Below are 6000 nucleotides of genomic sequence, written 5' to 3'. Positions count from 1 at the left end.
ACAATAGTGGCTCCTTGGGCTTCAACTGCGTATATGCTCTATCATATGGCACATCAACCACCGAGCCTGAAGCCTCAGGGGCAAACCAAAAGCACACAACGATACTAAGGCTTTTTCCTGAAACACTTCTGATGCCCCAACTCGAGAGTCAACCATCTATCAGGAGGATCCATTCCCAGAAGTTGCAGCCAAAACCGGCTTGTGGTAAGACCCAGTTTCTCCATTTGCATTCCCTCAAATGGCCATCTACTCATCCAGTCGGTGGTCCCTCTTTAGACCCACCCTTCCTTCCCTTGGGGACAAACGCTCTTGCCAACATTGTGGGACAATACCATTGGCAACACTGTAGCATTTCCGGAAAACGAGAAAACCCTCCACATTCCCGGAAACACCAGGCCCCTGTGCACTATAGAAGGTCTCTCCATGCTTTGCGCTGGGTCTCCTTCCGCCTTCCACCTAAAGTGCTCCTCAATTTTCACTGGAAGACCCAGCAGACCCGCATGGTTCCACTGGCCTGGGAATAAGCATCTCCAGTCCACAAGAGGACAAAACTTCTTCTCCTGTGCCATGGCCCAGAACCTCCTAGTACAGATGAACCCTACAGCCGAACACCCACTAAGATATAATCCCGGGCAGGCCTAGGTCTTCCTCAACGTCCTGAGCTCTGCATCACCCATGCATGCTGAAACCAAACGAGGACTGACACGCAGAGGACAACAGGCTCGGAGCTAAAGCCACCTGAACTCGGCTGGAAGGAGCCTTCCTTCCAGGGTCCATTCCCACAGAGCCCCCGTTGAAAAAGGGGCACAGGGTTCTCCCCTCCACCACCAAATTCACTGCAGCCCCTGGGCTACGTGGTGGACCTCAGTTTCGATGAGAACGACGGTATAGAGTTTTCACTCATTTTGTTCAGCTTCCAAGGAATGTTTTTGTGGGAGTCATCATCGATCCACGCTTGTGACCCTCACCTGGCAAGACCAACCTCGGTGATTCTGGGCAAGGAGACTCTTACCATCGTCAGCCATGAAGGGCCACACTCAGGTAACAGAGGGCACGGGCATGCGGGTGTTCACCGTCCTCCCTGGGTATCTTCCCACAGCCAGAAGAGCCGGAGGCAACCCTCAATCCGTCCGAGGAAACCCGACCTGCCATGCGTATGCAAAGAGACAAAAGAGGGATGCCCATGAAACATAACCATGACTGCCCGGCTCCGCAGCCTGCTGTTCCTCACTACACACTCCTTAGGGACTGCAGCCTTTTCAGTTTCCTATGCCATGCCTGCCTCATCTCAGTTCCAATGGGGCTCCTAAGCTGCCCAGGAAACTCTTCAAGCCACAGGAAACCCATCTGAGAATCTCCATCCAACCCTACAAACCGAATGTGACCCTGACACCTTCCCTCCATGGGATGTCCAAGCATGGAAGGACCAACTTGAGAAAGTTCGTCCTCTGGAGACCTCCTGCCTTTCTGGGATATCGCCACGTGCATCTCGGAGCCCCACATGACATAGATTCCAACAGGAGCCCCAGTCCCAACCATACGCTCCGAAGCCTGAACCCCACAATTGTGCAGGAGAGGAGACCCTCAACGCCTGTCCAGCGCCTAGAAAGGCACTTGGCAAAGAGGTGAATTCCATCACTCTCTACTTCCTTCAGGCATAGGCAACAATCCTTAGGAACTACTTTGGACCCAGTTACGCCTTTCCTCTGCCCAAACCATTCACGACTGTCCTATGCTCAAAAACTAGAAGCTGATGTCTCGGGTTCACATGTGCCTCCTCCAAAAAAATTCATTCTGAGGTCTGCCACAACAGTGGCTCATTCGGATCCAAACTGCGTATATGCTCTATCAGAAGGCACATCAACCACCGTGCCTGAAGCCTCACGGGTGGACCAAAAGCACACAACGATACTAAGGCTTTTTCCTGAAGCACTTCTGATGCCCCAACTCGAGAGCCAACCATCTATCAGGGGGATCCATTCCCGAAAGTGGCATTCAAAGGACCGGCTTGTGGTAATACCCACTTTTTCCATTTGCATTCCCTCAAATGGCCATCTACTCATCCAGGTGCTGGTCCCACTGGAGACCCACAATTCCTTCCCTTGGTGGACAAACGCTCTTGCCAACATTGTGGGACAATACCACTGGCAACACTGAAGAATTTCCAAAAAACTAGAAAACCCACCACACTCCCGGAAACACCAGGTCCCTGTGCTTTAAAGAAGGGTCTTCCATGCTTTGCGCTGGGTCTGCCTCCGCCTTCCTCCTAAAGTGGACCTCAATTTTCACTGGAAGACCCAGCAGACCGGCATGGTTCCACTGTCCTGGGAATAAGCATCTCCAGTCCACAAGAGGACGAAACTTCTTCTCCTGTGCCATGGCCCAGAACCTCCTAGTTCGGCTGAACCCTACAGCCGAACACCCACTAGGATATAATCCCGGGCAGGCCAAGGTCTTCGTCAACGTCCTGAGCTCTGCATCACCCATGTATGCTGAAACCAAACGAGGACTGACACTCAGCCTAACGCCACCTGAACTCGGCTGGAAGGAGCCTTCCCTTAAAGGGTCCATTCCCACAGAGCCCTCGTCGAAAAAGGGGCACAGGGTTCTCCCCTCCACCACCCAACTCACTGCAGCCCCCTGGGCTACGTGGTGGACCTCAGTTTCGATGAGAACGACGGTATAGAGTTTTCACTCATTTTGTTCAGCTTCCAAGGAATGTTTTTGTGGGAGTCATCATCGATCCACGCTTGTGAACCTCACCTGGCAATGAGCAACCTCAGTGACTTGGAGCAAGGAGACTCTTACCATCGTCAGCCATGAAGGGCCACACTCAGGTAACAGAGGGCACGGGCATGCGGGTGTTCCCCGTCCTCCCTGGGTATCTTCCCACAGCCAGAAGAGCCGGCGGCAACCCTCAATCCGTCCAAGGAAACCCGACCTGCCATGCGTTTGCAAGGAGACAAAAGAGAGGGATGCCCATGAAACATAACCATGACTGGCCTGTTCCGCAGCCTGCTGTTCCTCACTACACACTCCTTAGGGACTGCAGCCTTTTCAGTTTCCTATGCCATGCCTGCCTCATCTCAGTTCCAATGGGGCTCCTGAGCTGCCCAGGAAACTCTTCCAGCCACAGGAAACCCATCTGAGAATCTCCTTGCAACCCTACAAACGAATGTGACCCTGACACCTTCCCTCCATGGGATGTCCAAGCATGGAAGGACCAACTTGAGAAAGTACGTCCTCTGGAGACCTCCTGCCTTTCTGGGATATCGCCACGTGCATCTCGGAGCCCCACATGACATAGATTCCAACAGGAGCCCCAGTCCCAACCATACGATCCGATGCCTGTACCCTACAATTGTGCAGGAGAGGAGACCCTCAACGCCTGTCCAGCGCCTAGAAAGGCACTTGGCAAAGAGGTGAATTCCATCACTCTCTACTTCCTTCAGGCATAGGCAACAATCCTTAGGAACTACTTTGGACCCAGTTACGCCTTTCCTCTGCCCAAACCATTCACGACTGTCCTATGCTCAAAAACTAGAAGCTGATGTCTCGGGTTCACATGTGCCTCCTCCAAAAAAATTCATTCCTGAGGTCTGCCACAATAGTGGCTCATTCGGGATTTTCAAACTGCGTATATGCTCTATCATATGGCACTTCAACCACCGAGCCTGAAGCTCAGGGGCAAACCAAAAGCACACAACGATACTAAGGCTTTTCCTGAAACACTTCTGATGCCCCAACTCGAGAGTCAACCATCTATCAGGAGGATCCATTCCCAGAAGTTGCAGCCAAAACCGGCTTGTGGTAAGACCCAGTTTCTCCATTTGCATTCCCTCAAATGGCCATCTACTCATCCAGTCGGTGGTCCCTCTTTAGACCCACCCTTCCTTCCCTTGGTGGACAAACGCTCTTGCCAACATTGTACAATACCAGTTGGCAACACTGTAGCATTTCCGGAAAACGAGAAAACCCTCCACATTCCCGGAAACACCAGGCCCCTGTGCACTATAGAAGGCTCTCCCATGCTTTGCGCTGGGTCTCCTTCCGCCTTCCACCTAAAGTGCTCCTCAATTTTCACTGGAAGACCCAGCAGACCGGCATGGTTCCACTGGCCTGGGGAATAAGCATCTCCAGTCCACAAGAGGACAAAACTTCTTCTCCTTTGCCATGGCCCAGAACCTCCTAGTACAGATGAACCCTACAGCCGAACACCCACTAAGATATAATCCCAAGCAGGCCTAGGTCTTCCTCAACGTCCTGAGCTCTGCATCACCCATGCATGCTGAAACCAAACGAGGACTGACACGCAGAGGACAACAGGCTCGGAGCCTAAAGCCACCTGAACTCGGCTGGAAGGAGCCTTCCCTTCCAGGGTCCATTCCCACAGAGCCCCGTCGAAAAGGGGTACAGGGTTCTCCCCTCCACCACCAAATTCACTGCAGCACCCTGGGCTACGTGGTGGACCTCAGTTTCGATGAGAACGACGGTATAGAGTTTTCACTCATTTTGTTCAGCTTCCAAGGAATGTTTTTGTGGGAGTCATCATCGATCCACGCTTGTGAACCTCACCTGGCAATGAGCAACCTCGGTGACTTGGAGCAAGGAGACTCTTACCATCGTCAGCCATGAAGGGCCACACTCAGGTAACAGAGGGCACGGGCCTGCGGGTGTTCCCCGTCCTCCCTGGGTATCTTCCCACAGCCAGAAGAGCCGGCGGCAACCCTCAATCCGTCCAAGGAAACCCGACCTGCCATGCGTTTGCAAGGAGACAAAAGAGAGGGATGCCCATGAAACATAACCATGACTGGCCTGTTCTGCAGCCTGCTGTTCCTCACTACACACTCCTTAGGGACTGCAGCCTTTTCAGTTTCCTATGCCATGCCTGCCTCATCTCAGTTCCAATGGGGCTCCTGAGCTGCCCAGGAAACTCTTCCAGCCACAGGAAACCCATCTGAGAATCTCCTTGCAACCCTACAAACGAATGTGACCCTGACACCTTCCCTCCATGGGATGTCCAAGCATGGAAGGACCAACTTGAGAAAGTACGTCCTCTGGAGACCTCCTGCCTTTCTGGGATATCGCCACGTGCATCTCGGAGCCCCACATGACATAGATTCCAACAGGAGCCCCAGTCCCAACCATACGATCCGATGCCTGTACCCCACAATTGTGCAGGAGAGGAGACCCTCAACGCCTGTCCAGCGCCTAGAAAGGCACTTGGCAAAGAGGTGAATTCCATCACTCTCTACTTCCTTCAGGCATAGGCAACAATCCTTAGGAACTACTTTGGACCCAGTTACGCCTTTCCTCTGCCCAAACCATTCACGACTGTCCTATGCTCAAAAACTAGAAGCTGATGTCTCGGGTTCACATGTGCCTCTCCAAAAAAATTCATTCCTGAGGTCTGCCACAATAGTGGCTCATTCGGGATTCAAACTGCGTATATGCTCTATCATATGGCACATCAACCACCGAGCCTGAAGCCTCAGGGGCAAACCAAAAGCACACAACGATACTAAGGCTTTTTCCTGAAACACTTCTGATGCCCCAACTCGAGAGTCAACCATCTATCAGGAGGATCCATTCCCAGAAGTTGCAGCCAAAACCGGCTTGTGGTAAGACCCAGTTTCTCCATTTGCATTCCCTCAAATGGCCATCTACTCATCCAGTCGGTGGTCCCTCTTTAGACCCACCCTTCCTTCCCTTGGTGGACAAACGCTCTTGCCAACATTGTGGGACAATACCATTGGCAACACTGTAGCATTTCCGGAAAACGAGAAAACCCTCCACATTCCCGGAAACACCAGGCCCCTGTGCACTATAGAAGGCTCTCCCATGCTTTGCGCTGGGTCTCCTTCCGCCTTCCACCTAAAGTGCTCCTCAATTTTCACTGGAAGACCCAGCAGACCGGCATGGTTCCACTGGCCTGGGAATAAGCATCTCCAGTCCACAAGAGGACAAAACTTCTTCTCCTGTGCCATGGCCCAGAACCTC

General features: G+C 52.5%; 3 non-coding genes across 3 annotated transcripts; all 3 read right to left on the bottom strand.

Annotated features, from left to right (window-relative positions):
- Positions 1–859: 859 nt before the first annotated feature.
- Positions 860–951, bottom strand: LOC143639989 (small nucleolar RNA SNORD116). Its single transcript, XR_013154828.1, has one exon. It is a non-coding gene; the product is annotated as a small nucleolar RNA SNORD116 (small nucleolar RNA).
- Positions 952–2654: 1703 nt separating this feature from the next.
- Positions 2655–2746, bottom strand: LOC143386640 (small nucleolar RNA SNORD116). The gene has a single exon (XR_013089651.1). It is a non-coding gene; the product is annotated as a small nucleolar RNA SNORD116 (small nucleolar RNA).
- A 1720-nt stretch (positions 2747–4466) lies between these two features.
- LOC143386638 (small nucleolar RNA SNORD116) lies at positions 4467–4558 on the bottom strand. Its single transcript, XR_013089649.1, has one exon. It is a non-coding gene; the product is annotated as a small nucleolar RNA SNORD116 (small nucleolar RNA).
- Positions 4559–6000: the final 1442 nt, after the last annotated feature.

This window comes from Callospermophilus lateralis, unplaced genomic scaffold (assembly GCF_048772815.1).
Source record: "Callospermophilus lateralis isolate mCalLat2 unplaced genomic scaffold, mCalLat2.hap1 Scaffold_10444, whole genome shotgun sequence".
NCBI classification, from domain to species: Eukaryota; Metazoa; Chordata; class Mammalia; order Rodentia; family Sciuridae; genus Callospermophilus; species Callospermophilus lateralis.
Note: the sequence above shows the minus strand (reverse complement) of the source record. Positions and strands in the feature narration are given on the sequence as shown.